Here is a 16,692-nt window from a genome sequence, read left to right as displayed (position 1 = left end):
GAATGAATTGTAATAACTAGTTTATTTTATTTGTTTCTGATAACATAGTGGATCCAGTGACTTTGGGAATAATTGTTTTAAAAGTGACTGATTTTCTGGCCATGGTAGTATGTGCCTATAATCCCAGCAAGAGAAAAGGAGAAGCAAGAAGATTTTGAGTTCAAGGCCAGCCTGAGCTACATAGTGAAACTTTGTTTTAAAAAAAATGAAATTAAGCTGGGCTTGGTAGTGCACGCCTTTAATCCTAGCACTTGGGAGGAAAAGGTAGGAGGATCACCATGAGTTCAAGGCCCCTGAGTCTACATAGGGAATTCCAGGTCAGCCTGAGCTAGAGTGAGACCCTATTTCAAAAAAAAAAAAACAAAAATAAATAAATAAATAAATATTTAAAAAATAAAATTAGAGCCAGGTCTGAGGGAGTACACCTTTAATTCCAGTACTTGGAAGGCAAAAATAAGAGGATTGCTGTGAGTTCTAGGATACCCTGAGCCTACATAGTGAATTATAGATCATCATGGGCTACAGTGAGACTCTACCTCAAAAAATAGAAAAAAAATGAAATTAGGGCTGAACAGATGGCTTAAACGTTGAGGCACTTGCCTGCAAAGCCCAAGGACCCTTGCCTAGAACCCAGGTAAGCCAGATGTACAAGGTGAGCAAGCATCTGTAGTTCGATTGCAGTGGCTAGAGGCCCTGGTGTGTTAATTCTCTCTCTCTCTTTCTCTCTCATAAAAAAAAATTACAAAACAAAAAGAAAAGAAAGGTTGAGAGGGAGAGAAGAAATGGGGGTTGACTACTAATGGGAGATGGGAGGGGAGGTCTTTTATAGTGGGTAGGGAATATATTCTTTAAAAAAAAATACATATATATATATGTATTTTTTTTTTTTTTTTGGTCTTTTGAGGTGGGGTCTCACTGTAGCTCAGGCTGACCTGGAATTCACTATGGAGTCTTAGGGTGGCCTCGAACTCACAGTGATCCTCCTACCTCTGCCTCCCGAGTGCTGGGATTAAAGACATGCGCCACCACGCCCGGCTAAAAATATTTTTATTTATTTATTTTGAGAGCGACAGAGAAAGAAAGGCAGATAGAGAGAGAGAATGGGCGTGCCAGGGCCTCCAGCCACTGCAAACAAACTCCAGACACGTGCGCCCCTTGTGCATCTGGCTAACGTGGGTCCTGGAGAATCGAGCCTCAAACCGGGGTCCTTAGGCTTCATAGGCAAGCGCTTAACCGCTAAGCCATATCTCCAGCCCAAGGGAATATATTCTTAAATTGATTGTAGTGTAGTGATGTTCTAACTTTATGCTACTGAATCTAAGGGTGAATTGCCTGGCAAGTGAATTATATATAAAGCTATTTTTGATTTTTGTTTTTTGGGTTTTTTTGTTTGTTTTGTTTTGTTTTTTTTCGAGGTAGGGTCTCATTCTAGCCTAGACTGTCCTGGAATTCACTATGGAGTCTCAGGGTGGCCTCGAACTCATGGTGATCCTCCTACTTCTGCCTCCTGAGTGCTGGGATTAAAGGCGTGTGTCACCACACCTGGCAGTCCTTCTTTTTTTAAATATTTATTTGAGAGAGAGAGAATGGGTACACCAGGGCCTCCAGCCACTGCAGACGAACTCTAGATACATGCACCACCTTGTGCATCTGGCTTACATGGGACCTGGGGAATCAGACCGTGGTTCTTTGGCTTTGCAGGCAAATGCCTTAACTGCTAAGCCATCTTCTCCAGCCCTCACAGCGATCCTTCTACCGCTACCTCCTGAGTGCTGGGATTATGTGCACTACCACATTCAGGTTGTGGGTTTTTTTCTGTTGTTGTTTCTTGTTTTTGATTTTGGAGGTAGGGTTTCACTTTAGCTAGGCTGACCTGGAATTTACTATGTAGTCTCAAGGAGGCCTGGAACTCACAGTGATCCTTCTACCCTGCCTCCTGAATGCTGGATTAAAAGCGTATGTCAGGGCTGGAGAGATGGCTTAGTGGTTAAGCGCTTGCTGTGAAGCCTAAGGACCCCGGTTCGAGGCTCAGTCCCCCAGGTCCCATGTTAGCCAGATGCACAAGGGGGTGCACGTGTCTGGAGTTTGTTTGCAGAGGCTGGAAGCCCTGGAGCGCCCATTCTCTCTCTCTCCCTCTATCTGTCTTTCTCTCTGTGTCTGTCGCTCTCAAATAAATAAAAATTAAAAAAAAAAAAAAAAGCGTATGCCACCACTCCCGGGTTGTTTTTTTTGTTTTTTTGAGGTAGGGTCTCACTCAAATCCGGGCTGACCTGGAATTCATTATGTAGCCTCAGGCTGGTTTCAAGCTCAAAGTGATCCTCCTTCCTCTGCCTTCCAGCTGTTGGGATATAAAACTATTTTTATAAGTGATTTTTTAAATTTGCTTTTTAAAAAATTTTATTTTATTTTTTATTGGGGTGGGGAGAGAATGGGCATGCCAGAGCCTTTAGCCACTGCAAATGAACTCCAGATGCATGCTCCTCCATGTGCATGGGTTCTGGGGAATAAAACCTGGGTCTTCAGGTTTCACAAGCAAGTGCCTTTATAAGTGATTTTTCATACAGTTTTGTAGAACTCAAAGAAATGCTTCTTGCTGGGCATGGTGGTACATACTTTTTATCCCAGCACTTGGGAAGCAGAGGTAGGAAGATTTCCATGAGTTCAAGGCCAGCTTGGGCTACAAAGTGAGTTCCGGGTCAGCCTGGGCTAGAATAAGACTCTGGCTTCAAAGAAAAATACAAAGTGTTCCTTGGAAGTCAGAAAATATTTTAGTCCTTGTATTTTTTTTTAATTTTTTTAAATTTATTTTTATTTACTTATTTGAGAGCAACAGATAGCGAGAGAAAGAGACAGATAGAGAGAGAGAGAGAGAATGGGCACGCCAGGGCCTCCAGCCACTGCAAACGAACTCCAGATGCATGCGCCCCCTTGTGCATCTGGCTAACGTGGGTCTTGGGGAATTGAGCCTTGAACCGGGGTCCTTAGGCTTCACAGGCAAGCACTTAACCACTAAGCCATCTCTCCAGTCCTTGTGTTTTTATACTGCTTCTACAGTAATTAAAATTTCATTTTGGGGCTGGAGAGATGGCTTAGCAGTTAAGGCACTTGCCTACAAAGCCAAAGGACCCGACCCAGGTTTGATTCCACAGGCCCCATGTAAGGCAGATGCACAAGATGGCACATGCATCAGGAGTTCATCTGTAGCAGCTGGAGGCCCTGTTGTGCCCATTTTCTGTCTGTCTGTCTGTCTGTCTGTCTCTCTCTCTCAAATAAAGAAAAGAAAAGGATAGTAGGGCTGTATAAATGGCTCAGCAGTTAAAGACACTTGCTTCAAAGCCTGCAAGTCTGGGTTTGATTCCTTAGTACCCATGTAAAGTCAGATGCACAAAGTGGCATATGCAACTGGAGTTTATTTGCACAGGTAAGAGAGCCTGGCACACCCTTTTTTCTCTCCCTCCCTCTGTCCCTCACTCCCTTCCCTTCTCTGTCAAAAGAACAGTTGTATATACTAATACATGTGTGTGAGTTTTTGAGAGAGAGCCACACCTAAATGTCTTGACTTACTATATATAATATTATGGCTTTTAAAATTACATTGCTCAAAAGGTATAATTTATGATCAGTTCCTTTATTTTTGTTTTATTTTTATTTATTTGTTTATTAGGGAGGGAGAGAATGGGTGTGCAAGAGCCTCTAGCCACTGCAAAGGAACTCCAGATGCATGTGTCACCATATGCATCTGGATTATGTGGGTTCTGGGGAATAAACTTGGGTCCTTAGGCTTGGCAGGCAAGTGCCTGAACCACTAAGCCATCTCTCCAACTGACATTTTTTTTTTTTTTTTTTAAGATAGGCTCTCATTCTGGCCCAGCTGAGCTGGAATTCGCTATGTAGTCTAAGGGTGGCCTTGAACTCACACGATCCTCCTACCTCTGCCTCCCAAGTGCTGGAATTAAAGGCATGTGCTACCATTCCCGGCTGGTGTTTTTTTTTTTTTTTCTTTGTTTTGTTTTTTGTTTTTGTTTTTGTTTTTTTGGTTTTTTGAGGTAGGGTCTCACTCTAGCCCAGGCGGACCTGGAATTCACTATGTAGTCTCAGGGTGGCCTCGAACTCACGGTGATCCTCCTACCTCTGCCTCCCAAGTGCTGGGATTAAAGGCATGCGCCACCACACCCGGCTGTTTTGTTTTTTAATTTATTTATGTTGGTTTTTTGAGGCAGGGTTTCACTCTAGCCCAGGTTACCACTTTGTATTCTCAGGGTGTCTTCAAACTCATGGCAATCCTCCTAACTCTGCTTCCCGAGTGCTGGGATTAAAGGCACACCACCATACCTGGATTTTTTTTTTCTGTTTTTATTTTTGAGGGAAGCCCAACAGAATGGCTTTTTTTTTTTTTTTTTTATTTACAACATCCTGTTTTTTTATTTTTCCTTTTTTTCTCAATTTTTATTAACATTTTCCATGATAATACCCTCCTTCCCCTCCCCCACTTAACCCTTTGAAATTCCATTCTCTATCATATCCCCTCCCCATCTCAATCAGTCTCTCTTTTATTTTGATATCATCATTTCCTTCTGTTATGATAGTCTTGTGTAGGTAGTGTCAGGCACTATGAGGTCATGGATATCCAGGCCATTTTATGTCAAGGGAGCACATTGTAAGGAGTCCTACCCTTCCTTTGGCTCTTAACATTCTTTCTGCCACCTTTTTCGCATTAGACCCTGAGCCTTGGAAGGTGTGATCGAGATGTTACTCAGTACTCCAGTTACTTCTTTCCAGCACTATGATACCTTCTGAGTCATCCCAAAGTCACTGCCATCTGAAAAGAGAAGATTCTCTACCCAAAGTGAGAGTAGTGTTAATGTAAGGGTATAAATATTAAGAGAAGTGTTTACTGGGCAGTTTGATAAGCATAGTATATACATTTTTCCAGACATCAGCAGATGTTATACCCCTAGAGCTCATGACTACCCTTGTTTTAAGTTTTCAGTATCAGGGATATGTTTCCCCCCGTGGAGCGGGCCTCCAGTCCAATTGGAGGGCAGTTGGTTTCCACCATGACAGATGTGCCACTATTGCACCCGTTGGCTCATTTGGCCTGGCTGGCCAAATATAAGGTTTGCAGTGTCCATTGTTGAGTATCTTCACTGGTTATTTCTCTTTCTCCCACTGAATTGCATGCAGAATGGCTTTTTCCAGCTTTCTGTCAGCTGGTTTACATGGAGGAGGTTATCAGCTCAGTTCCAGCAGGATTTCTCAGTGGTGTTGCAGCCCAAGTATGTGGAGTCTTCAGCAATAGGGTCTTACCATCTATTACTGGTGGGAAACCAAGGGCCTTGGCAATGGCCTAAATATTTTGGGGGCATCAGGGCCCTCCCTGGCCAACAACTCACTGGAGGTATCCAGAATGGCCTTTTTTTTTTTTTTTTAATGGGGGAGAAAGAGAGGGAGGGAAGGAATTGGCATGCCAGGGCCTCTAGCCATTGCAGTTGAACTCCAGACCCATATGCCCCCTTGTGCACATGTGTAACATTGCATGCTTGCATCACTGTGCATCTGGCTTACTTGGAACCTGGAGAGTTGAACATGAGCCCTCAGGCTTTGTAGGCCTTAACCACTAGGCAATGACTCCAGCCTTGGTGTTCTTTATGTTTTTGATTTTTTAAATTGACAACTTCCATGATTGTAAACAATATTCCATGGTAATTCCCTCCCCATACTTTCCCCTTTGAAACTCCATTCTTATATCCCATCTCCCTCTCAGTCTTTTTTATTTTGATGTCATCATCTTTTTCTCCTATTATGATGGTCTTGTGTAGGTATCAGGCATTGTGAAGTCATGTATATCCAGGCCATTTTGTGTCTGGAGGAGCACGTTGTAAGAAGTCTTACCATTCCTTTGGCTCTTATGTTCTTTCTGCCACCTCTTCTGCAATGGACCCTGAGCCTTGGAAGATGTGATAGGCATATTTCAGTGCTGAGCACTCTTCTGTCACTTCTTCTCAGCACCTTCTGAGTGCCTTCTGAGTTATCCCAAGGTCACTGCCATCTGAAAAGAGAAAGAAGCTTCTTTAACCAAAAGTGAGAGTAGCATTAATATATGGGTATGAACATTAAGTGAAGTGCTTACTGGGCAGTTTGTTGAGTATGGTATACATTTATCCAGACAGCAGCAGATGTTACACCCCTAGGGCTCATGACTACCCCTGTTGTAGGTTTTCAATATCAGGGTTGTATTCCCTCCCATGGAGCAGGCCTCCAGTCAAATTAGAGGCTGCTTGGTTTCCACCATGACAGATGTGCCACTATTGCACCCGTTGGCTCATTTGGCCTGGCTGACCAAATATAAGGCTTGCAGTGTCTACCATTCCTGGTATTTAAAAAAAAAATATTTTATTAATTTCTTTGAGAGAGAATGGGCATGCCAGGGCTTCTAGCCATTGCAAAGAACAGACACATGTGCCACCTTGTGCATCTGGTTTTGTGTCAGTACTGGAGAATTGCTCCTGGTTCCGTTAGGCTTTGTGGACCAAGTACCTTAATCACTGAGCCATCTATCCAGTCCGTTGGTGTTTTTAAAAAATATATATTTGTAAATATTTATATGGGTGAGGGAGAGAGAGAGAGAGAGAAGGAGGCAGATAAAAAGAGAGAAATAATAGGCACACCAGGGCCTCCAGCTGCTGCAAACAAACTCTAGATGCATGTGCCACTGTGTGCATCTGGCTTACGTAGGTCCTGGGGAAATGAACTTGGGTCCTTTGGCTTTGCAGGCAAGTGCCTTAACTGCTAAGCCATCTCTCCAGCCCTAAAAAATATTTTTATTTATTTGCAAGCAGAGAGAAAGAGAATGAAAGAGAGAGGGTATTGGCATACCAGGTCCTTTGATGCTGCAGATGAACTCCAGATTCATGAGCTACTTCGTGCATCTGGCTGTCAGGCTTTGCAAGCAAGTGCTTTTAACTGCTGAGCCATCTCTTCAGCTCTGGCATTGGTGTTTGTGATAGGGATTTTGATTTTAAAATTATAGAGTTTTACATTGTAGAGATTGTTTACCTCTTTGTTTGTTGTTTTTTGAGGTAGGGTTTTGTACTAGTCGAGGCTGATCTGGAATTCACTATAGTCTCAGGGTGCCCTCAAACTCACATTGATCTCCTACCTCTGCCTCTCAACTACTGGGATTAAAGGCATGTGCCACCACACCTTGCTTGTTCACCTCTTTAGTTAAATTTATTCCTAGGGGTTTTTTGTTTGTTTGTTTTACCTCTTTCCCTTCCTTTCTTTTTGTAGCTATTGTAAATGGAATTGTTTTCTTGATTTCTTTTTCAGATATTTTGCTATTGGCATGCCAAGAGTATTTCTGATTGTTACCTCAACAGCTGAGACCCGAAAGTCTCTGGGCTTGTCATGAAAGAGAGCTTTGCATATTTGTGGTATTGAATGCCAAGGACATAATATATAAAAACTACCCACTACCCTCCCCCACACAGAGTTTGACTGATTTGCAGTCCATTTTTCTACAGTGACAGCTGTGAGCTACTCCGTGCAATAGGAGTCAACTGAAGAGGAAGTTATTAATCCTGTCAAAGGTAGTGGAAAGAACATGAAAAGCCTTAAGTTCTAATCTTGGCATGGTAACTTGACAGCTGTTTTATCTGTCCACATATTCATTCTAGGTCTTTGTCCTCTTCTGTAAAATGAAGGGGATGTTATATGCATTGCAGATATATACCAAAATCATCACGCTAGTGAAAGACCCCAGGTATATTCTATTTGTATAAAATTTAGGAAAAACAATATGACAGAAGGTAGGTCAGTGGTTACCTTAGCACCAGGGGCAGAGGCAAGGAAGGATTGCAAAGAAAAATAGTGGTGGTTTCACAGGTCAGTAATATCTGCCAGAACTCATGGAATGGAATGTCATATACATAAACTAAAAGAAGGGATTCTGGGCTGGAGAGATGGCTTAGCCGCTAAGGCACTTGCCTGCAAAGCCAGAGAACCCAAGTTCAACTCCCCAGGACCCACGTAAGCCAGATGCACAAGGGGGCACATGCATCTGGAGTTTGTTTGCAGTGGCTGGAGGCCCTGATGTGTCCATTCTCTATCTGCCTCTTTCTCCTTCTCTCTTTTTCTCAAATAAATAAAAGAAAAAAATTAAAGAGATTTTAAGGCAGTTTTATGACTCACTAAGGAACAATATTGAGCTGGGCATGGTGGTGCATACCTTTAATCCCAGCACTTAGGAGGCAGAGGTTGGAGCATCTCCATGAGTTCAAGGCCACCCTAAGACTACATCGTGAATTCCAGGTCAGCCTAAGCTAGAGTGAGACCCTAAGTAAAAAAAACAAAACAAACAAACAACAAAAAAAAAAGAAAAAGAAAAGAAAAAAAGAATATTGAAATAGACTATGTGGATTATTTACCATGGGTAGGATCAGTAACACAAATATGTTTGTATTATGTAGTAGTAGGCAATGTGTTGATCATTTTTTTGTTGTTTTTTGAGGTAGAATCTTGCTCTATCCCAGGGTGACTTGGAATTCATTATGTAGTCTCAGGCTGGCCTTGAACTCACAGTGATCCTTCTACCTCTGCCTTCCTAGTGATGAGATTAAAGGTGTGTGCCACAAGACCCAGTTTATGTGTTTATCTTCTTTGCTATACTATACCCAGTAAAGTACTATAGTATGAATACACAAACATCAAATTCAACAAGCATTAGCCTTAGCTTCTAACTTCTTGATTATCCATTTGTCATTTTTTAAATTATTATTTTATTAACAACTACAATGATTATAAACAATATCCTATGGTAATCCCCTTCCTCCCACCACTTTCCCCTTTGAAAGTCCATTCTCCATCATATCCCCTCCTCCTCTCACTCTCTCTTTTATTTTAATGTCATCATCTTTTCCTCCTATTATGATGGTCTTATGTAGGTAGTATCAGGCACTGTGAGTCATGGATATCCAGGCCGTTTTGGTTCTGGAGGAGCACGTTGTAAGGAGTCCTACCCACCCTTTCTTTGGCTCTTAAATTCTTTCTGCCACCTCTTCTGTGATGGACCCAGAGCCTTAGAAGGTGTGACAGAGATACTGCAGTGCTGAGCACTCCTGTCACTTCTTCCCAGCACCATGATGCCTTCTGAGTCATCCCAAGGTCACTGCCATCTGAAAAGAAAAGGTTCTCTAGCAAAAGTGAGAGCAGCATTAATATATAGGTATGAACATTAAGAGAAGTGCTTATTGGGCAGTTTAATGAGCATAGGATATACGTTTAGCCAGACACATCCATAAGGCTCATGACTACCCTTGTTTTAGGTTTTCAGTATCAGGGATATATTCATTCCCATGGCCTGCAGTCCAAATAGAGGGCAGTTGGTTTCCACCATGACAGATGTGCCACTATTGCACCCATTTTGTCACTTGGCCTGGCTGGCAAAATATAAGGCTTGCAGTGTCCACGGTCGAGTTATCTTCACTGGTGATTTCTCTCTCTCCCATTGAATTGCATGCAGAATGGCTTTTTCCAGCTTTCTGTCAGCTGGTCTACATGGAGGAGTTATCAGGAGCTCAGGTCTAGCAGGATTTCTCAGTGGCATTGCAGCCCAAGTATGTGGAGTCTTCAGCAATAGGGTCTTACCATCTATTACTGGTGGGAAGCTAAGGGCCTTGGCAATGACCTGTAATGTTTTGGGGGCATCAAGGACCTCCCTGGCCAACAACTTACTGGAAAGTATCCCATCCCTGGCACTGAATATTTTCTAGTAACAATCTATGGCTCCTGAGTGTTCCATTGTCTAAAAAAGTAGGTTTCCATATGATTTATTTATATCCTCTTAGATTTTGATTAGCCCTCCCTCTACCTTTCCTTTATTCAATCTCTTTCCCTGACCTCACTTATGCCTTTTCACCCCCATTAATCTATTCTTCTACTTACATACATATCTAATACTGTCCTATTAAGTACCTGCCCCCTTCCTATCTTTATTCAATTGTGGTCAAATAGCAAGGAATTATTTCAATTTTCCTGTATTTGTTAAGATTTGCTTTTGTGTCCTAATATATGGTCTATTTTAGAGAATGTTCCATGTGCTGCTAATAAGAATGTGTATTCTGCTGCATTTTGATGAAATGTCCTGTATATATCTATTAGGTCCATTTCTTCTATGACCTCATTTAATCCAGATGTATCTGTGTTTATTTATTGCCAGGGTAACTTGTCAGTTGATGAGAATGGTGTGTTGAAGTCAACCACTACAACTGTGTTTGGTGTTACCTGTGACCTTAGTCCTAATAGTGTTTGTTTGATGAAGTTGGGAACCCCCATGTTAGGTGCATATATGTTTATGATTGTAATGTCCTCCTGTTGGAGTGTGCCTTTAATCAGTATAAAGTGACTTACCTTATCTTCCCCAAGTAATGTTGGACTGAAGTCTACTTTGTCAGATAGTAGGATAGCAACACCTTCTTGTTTTCTAGGCCCACTTGCTTGAAACACCATTTTCCAGCCTTTTACCCTAAGATGGTGTCCATCCTTTGTAGAAAGGTGAGTGTCTTGGAGGCAACAAATCAAAGGATCCTGCTGTTTAACCCATTCTGCAAATCCATGTCTTTTGGTTGGGGCATTGGGGCCATTGCTATTATGAGATATTATTGAAAGGCATGTATTTATTTTTGCCATTTTTTTTGTATTTCTTCCGGTTTTACCTTTGCTCTCTTGTATTAACTAGTATTTGAGTATGGTTTGATTTTCCAGGTTCCTTATATATGTGCTTTTCTTTCTCTTCAGCATGGAGGATTCTTTCAAGTATTTTCTGTAGAGCTGGTTTTGTCTTCAAATATTCCTTTAGCCTGCTTTTGTTATGGAATGTCCTTATTTCTCCGTCTATTTGAATCAATAGTTTAACTGGATAAAGTAACCTTGGTTGACAATTGTTATCTTTCAGAACTTGGAATACATTACTCTAAGCCCTTCTGGCTTTTAAAATTTGTGTTGAGGAATCTGCTGTGATCCTGATGGGCTTGCCTTTGTATGTAACTTGGTTTTTCTCTCTAACTGCTTTCAGTATATTTTCTTTGGTTTGTATATTTGGTAGTTTTATTATGATATGGCAAGGAGAGGTTCTTTCCAGGTTTTGTCTGGCTAGTGTTCTAAAGGATTCCTGTATCTGCATTGGCATCTCTTTCCCAATTTGGGGGAAGTTTTCTTCTGTGATTTTTGTCGAAACACCTACTATGCCTCTGGCATGAAATTCCCCTCCTTCTACTATACCCTGAATTCTTATGTTTGATCTTTTCATAGTGTCCCGAATATCTTGAAATTCCCATTCATACTTTCCTATTAGTTTGTCTTTCTCTTTGTTGGACTATATTCGATCTGCCACCTGTTCTTCTAGTTTAGATATTCTGTCCTCTCCTTCATCCATTCTACTGGTGAGATTTTCTACAGAGTTTTTTTTTTTTTTTTAATCTCATTGACTGTGTTCTTCATTGCTAGTAATTCTGACTGGTTTTTCTTTATTATTTCTATTTTCTTATTTATGTCTTGTATTGACCTCTTTATTACATTAAATTGGTTTCCTTTGTCTTCTTTGATTTCCTCTTTGACTTCTTTGAGCATATTTATAATCTTTATTTTGAAATCTTTCTCAGGCATTTCCTCTAACTCATTCTCACCAGAGGTCATTTCTAATGCATTAATACTTTTTGGTGGATTTATATTGTCTTGATTTTTGGTGTTTCTTGTGTTATAATGTACATATTTTTGCATCTTGGATTAATTAAATGCTTGGATTTTCTAGTTAGCTGCAGTATTATTAGAGTTATCAATCAATCTGATGTTATATATCTTCAGGGTAAGAGCTAAAGGTGCTAGGTGTGGCTCTTAAGACTCCCAGAGTATCTACCACAGTGACCCTTGATTTTGGTTTAGCCTGCTAAGAGGAAACAAAGCCACTATAAATCAGGAAACAACAAATAACAAGCCCAAAATATAGCTTATTTAAGAATAGCAAATCCGCCAGATGGCGATCGCCTGTCGTCACCGCTGAATTGTGGTGTGCCAGTGGCGTGGGGCCGAGCTGGGCCATTGCCGTCCCCGCCTTCACCTCCACCTCCACCTCCACCAGGGGCTCCCTCCCCACCTGAGCCACGCAGCCACGTGATCCAAGGGGTGGACAAGACAGTTTCCAAATCGGACGCGGCAGGGACAGGTCTCTGACCGCCAGAGGATGGCAAAGCCCAGCCACAGCAGCTATGTCTTCCAGCAGCTAAACAACCAAAGGGAATGGGGCTTCCTGTGTGACTGCTGCATAGCCATCAATGACATTTACTTCCAGGCGCACAAAGCAGTCCTGGTTGCCTGTAGCTTCTACTTCCACATGTTCTTCATGAACCATCAGCACAGTACCGCACAGCTAAACCTCAGCAATATGAAAATCAGCACTGAGTGCTTTGATCTCATCCTACAGTTCATGTATTTAGGAAAAATTATGACTGTTCCTTCCAGTTTTGAGCAGTTCAAAGTGGCAATGAACTACCTGCAGCTGAACAATGTTCCCGACTGCTTAGAGGACATACAGGATGCAGATCGTTCTAGCTCCAAGTGCTCATCGTCAGCTTCCAGCAAACAGAACAGCAAGATGATATTTGGAGTCAGAATGTATGAGGACACTGTGGCTAGAAACGGCAATGACACCAATAGGTGGAGTGCAGAACCAAGCTCGACAGTAAATACCCCACATAATAGAGAGCCAGACGAAGAATCGATACCACTAGGCAACTTTCAGGAACCGCTGTTTGACGTTTGTAAAAAAAAGTTCTGTGTCTAAGTTATCTGCTCCCAAAGAGTGTGTGTCATGGCACTTCGGACGGAGTTTTACTTGTGATAGCTGTGGGTTTGGCTTCAGCTGTGAAAAATTACTAGATGAGCATGTGCTGACCTGTACTAACAGACACTCTTTCCAGAACCCGAGGTCTTGCCACCGCCTAGTAGATATTAGAGAGGGCAAAGACAATAACATCAAAGCTGAATTCGGTGAAAAGGATTCTTCCAAAACATTTTCAGCCCAGACAGACAAGTACAGAGGGACACAAGCCAGGCTCCTGATGACTCCACTTCAACCACTGGAAGCAGAAAGAGTAGTACAGTGGAGTCCGAACTTGCCAGTGAAGAAAACAGCGGAGCTGCTGAGAGGAAAAGAATCATTATCAAGATGGAGCCTGAAGATATTCCCACTGATGAGCTGAAGGACTTCAACATCATCAAAGTTAATGACAAGGACTGTAATGAATGCACGGACAACGATGAGTTAGAAGACGAGCCTGAGGAGCCATTTTATAGATACTATGTTGAAGAAGATGTCAGCATCAAAAAAAGCGGCAGGAAAACACTAAAACCTCACATGTTGAACTTCCAGGAAATTCTCTGCCTCCTGTCTTGATAGCATGCTGGGATTACAGAAGACTGTCATAACTTCTGGTGTTTTACATAGGGTCAGAGGATCGAACTCAAGTACTCCAGCTTGCATGGCAAGCACTTTATCTACTGAACCATCTCTCTAGGCATCTGTGGTGGTTTGAATAGAATAGATGGCCCCCAATATATTCGGTTCTTTATTGTTTGTAGTTTGCATTCTGCAGCCACCTGGCTGGAGGCAATGCCACTGGGTGGATCTTTAGGTGTTGTGGTGGGTTTCAGATTTCAATCTAAAGATATGCAAAGTGTGCCTAGCAGGAGTTCCTGAAGTGTGCTGTGTGGCTTTTTAGCTTTTGGCTTGTACTTTTCTCTCTGCTTGGTCCTGTGAAGGCAGACCAGCTTCTTCTGCCAATTATGGAACTTCCCCTGGATCTTAAGCTTCAATAAATATCCCTTCCTCCATAACCGTGCCTGGTCTGGAAGTTTAATCTCAGCAAACCTGAATCTGTCTCCTACAGTATCATATTTAATTGACTAAAATTTCCTGCCCCATATTCTACTTAACCAGTTATTTTGCTTCTTATTGCTTATTTCATCCTTTCACACTTATATTGAACTTCATTTATATCCTTAGAGTAACAAGCGTATTGATGTTGAATTCTTTTTTTTTCTTGTCTCACAACTTTAATAGAATATCCTAACTATTCTGTACAAATTGAAAACACCATGATCAGTTACAAATGTGTCATCAGGTAAGGCTGAACACACTCTACCTGCCTGTCATTGTGGGCATGGCTGTTGCTGACTGCCAGAGACCACAGCCACACGCCACATGCCAGCCACCGACTGGTCACCAACCCAAGGGCTTTGAGACAAGATGAGCGAGGGGTCCAGGAGCTGGCATGCACACTGCAAGCTGAGAAGCTATTCTGTAGGCCAGCAAGCCCTAGTGAGAGAAGGACTTCAGCCCCCTGGCTATGGCCCCACACCCCCCAAAGGCAACACATAGCTCATGTTCTGCATGTCACAGAATAGCTCCCCCCCCCCCCCAGCTCATGATAGGAAGTAGCAGTTTCTTCCACACAGGCCTTGCTCCACTACATGTCACATCCTCCTGGTCAAGTCACCAACATGGTCTCATAAATGGTAAGGATGAGGACACTGTGAGTTCACAGTCCTCCAAGCACAAATGAATAAATAAATACGAGGATGAGCCACCACGGCCCTGGCCTCGGGTGTGCATCACAACCCACACTCTGAGAACACGGCCTCACTTGACTAGCTGTTCAGAGAGGAGTCAGGCTCAAGGCTGGAGCAGCTTCACACAATGTTGAATTCTTAACTCTATTACTTTACAAAAAGTAAAATGAAAATTATTTAATTGATCCTTTAAAATTTTAACTTAAACTTAAACAGAATCCCTGTATATTTCACAACTGACTGTTTGAAGATGACACTGAAGGGAAAATTGGGCCTTGAAAGAATTCTAGTAACTGAAATATAAAGTGAACAGAGACATTCTAGCATAGCTATGTGGGGTATAGAGCTGTCAGATCTCCAGAAGAAGAGCAGCATCAGGTACACTCATTTTGCCCCTTTCCCTACTGTCCAGGTCCTCTGTGTTTAAGGTTTACTTTGAATGTATAACCTTGACTTAAATTTAGGATTGTGGGCAGAGCCCATAATCGTAAAACAGATCCATGTGTTAGTGGAAGGAAAACGAATTGTCAGCAAGGGCCTTTAACCCCTGAGCCACCTTCCTAGCTCATAAAGCTAATTTTCAGATTAGATAGGAAATACCCAAGAATGAAGCTATCACAGATAAAGGCAATTGAGTGAATATATGGAATATACATTATAAGCCTATACATAGTGAGTTTGGTGGAAAAGCAAGAAATTTCACAAAAACCGTGAAAGAACTCATCTGACACTATTCAAAATAACTAAAGTAGTATATCACTTGAAAATTAAAAGGAAAAAATAATTTATGTCTGTTTTTATGTACAAATTCTGTTTGAGATAAATAGCCTTAGTTTTTCTTTGTAGGTAAATTCCATAGAGAAAGGTAGGATAAGAAAATCACTGTTTTGTAACCCCTAATAAAATAATTAAGGTAGATATTAATTATCACTGGATGAAACCATTGAATTAGTTTAGTTAATGAGAGAATTTCACAGTGAAGTAATCAGTGTGCATCCTAGCAGACATTTGTGTATTTTCTGACATGACGTGTACAAATTACATGCTAACACCTACAAAGTATTTTGCTAGAAAGTGTAGGCTTTCAGACTGGAGAGATGGCTTAGCGGTTAAGGTGCTTGCCTGCAATGCCTAAGGGCTCTTCTTAAACTCTCCAGGTCCCACATAAGCCAGATGCACAGTGATGGAAGGCCATACATGCGTACAAAGGGATGCACATGTCTGAAGTTCAATTGCAGTGGCTGAAGGCTGTGGCACGCCAATTCCCTCTCTCATTCTCACATAAAAAAAAGGCACTCTGAGCTGGGCATGGTGGCGTATGCTTTTAATCCCAGCACTTGGGAGACAGAGGTAGGAGAATCACTGTAAGTTTGAGGCCACCCTGAGTCTACAAAGTGAATAGTGAATTACAGGTCAGCCTAGGCTAGAGTAAGATTCTACCTCGACATACCAGAAAAAAAAAAAAAGGCATTCTGTTCTGTATGAGTAGAAATAAAATTCAGTAGCATAGGCTAGTAAGCTAGAAAGGAGATAGAAAGGGAGGGAGGGGGACTTAATAGGACGTTATTGTATATATGTAAGTAGAACAGATTAATAGGGGGTGAAAAAGGCCAAATTGAGGTCAGAGGAAGAGATTGAATAAAGGAAAGTTGAGGGAGGGCTAATCAAAATCTAAGAGGATATAAATGAGTCACATGGAAACCTACTTTTTTGGACAATGGAACACCCACAAGCCACAGATTGTTAACTAGAAAATTTTCAGTGCCAGGGATGGGATACCTTCCAGTGAGTCATTGGCCAGGGAGGTCCCTGATGCCCCCAAAATATTACAGGCCATTGGCAAGGCCCTTGGTTTCCCCCAGGAATAGGTGGTAAGACCCTATTGCTGAAGACTCCATATACTTGGGCTGCAACACCACTGAGAAATCCTGCTGGAACTGAGCTGATAACCTCCTCCATGTAAACCAGCTGACAGAAAGCTGGAAAAAGCCATTCTGCATGTAATTCAGTGGGAGAAAGAGAAATAACCAGTGAAGATACTCAACAATGGACACTGCAAACCTTATATTT

At 41.9% G+C, this 16,692-nt stretch overlaps 1 protein-coding gene and 1 pseudogene across 1 annotated transcript in view; both read left to right on the top strand.

Moving 5' to 3' along the window:
- Positions 1 to 16,692, top strand: part of Kif24 (kinesin family member 24) — a 112,499-nt gene that overhangs the window by 10,024 nt on the left and 85,783 nt on the right. The gene's annotated exons all lie outside the window — the stretch shown is intronic.
- Positions 12,236 to 15,080, top strand: LOC101615629 (annotated as a pseudogene).

This window comes from Jaculus jaculus, chromosome 1, assembly GCF_020740685.1.
Source record: "Jaculus jaculus isolate mJacJac1 chromosome 1, mJacJac1.mat.Y.cur, whole genome shotgun sequence".
Taxonomy (NCBI): domain Eukaryota; kingdom Metazoa; phylum Chordata; class Mammalia; order Rodentia; family Dipodidae; genus Jaculus; species Jaculus jaculus.
This window is presented reverse-complemented; position numbering and strand designations above follow the sequence as displayed.